Source organism: Bos mutus, chromosome 6, assembly GCF_027580195.1.
Source record: "Bos mutus isolate GX-2022 chromosome 6, NWIPB_WYAK_1.1, whole genome shotgun sequence".
Taxonomy (NCBI): Eukaryota; Metazoa; Chordata; class Mammalia; order Artiodactyla; family Bovidae; genus Bos; species Bos mutus.
Window position 1 is genome coordinate 70,761,158 of NC_091622.1, and position 472 is coordinate 70,761,629.

Below are 472 nucleotides of genomic sequence, written 5' to 3' on the forward strand. Positions count from 1 at the left end.
CTCCAATCATTTTATCTTCAAGAGTCCCTTGGCCATCTTTAGCCCTTTCTGCTGCTGCTGTTGCTACTAAGTCGCTTGTCGTGTCTGACTCTGTGCAACCACATAGATGGCAGCCCACCAGGCTCCACAGCCCCTGGGATTCTCCAGGCAAGAACACTGGAGTGGGTTGCCATTTAGCCCTTCCTGCTGCTGCTGCTGCTAAGTCACTTCAGTCATGTCCAACTCTGTGGGACCCCATAGACGGCAGCCCACCAGGCTTCCCCGTCCCTGGGATTCTCCAGGCAAGAACACTGGAGTGGGTTTCCATTTCCTTCTCCAATGCATGAAAGTGAAAAGTGAAAGGGAAGTCGCTCAGTCATGTCCGACTCTAGCAACCCCATGGACTGCAGCCCACCAGGCTCCTCCGTCCATGGGATTTTCCAGGCAAAAGTACTGGAGTGGGGTGCCATTGCCTTCTCCACTAGCCCTTCCT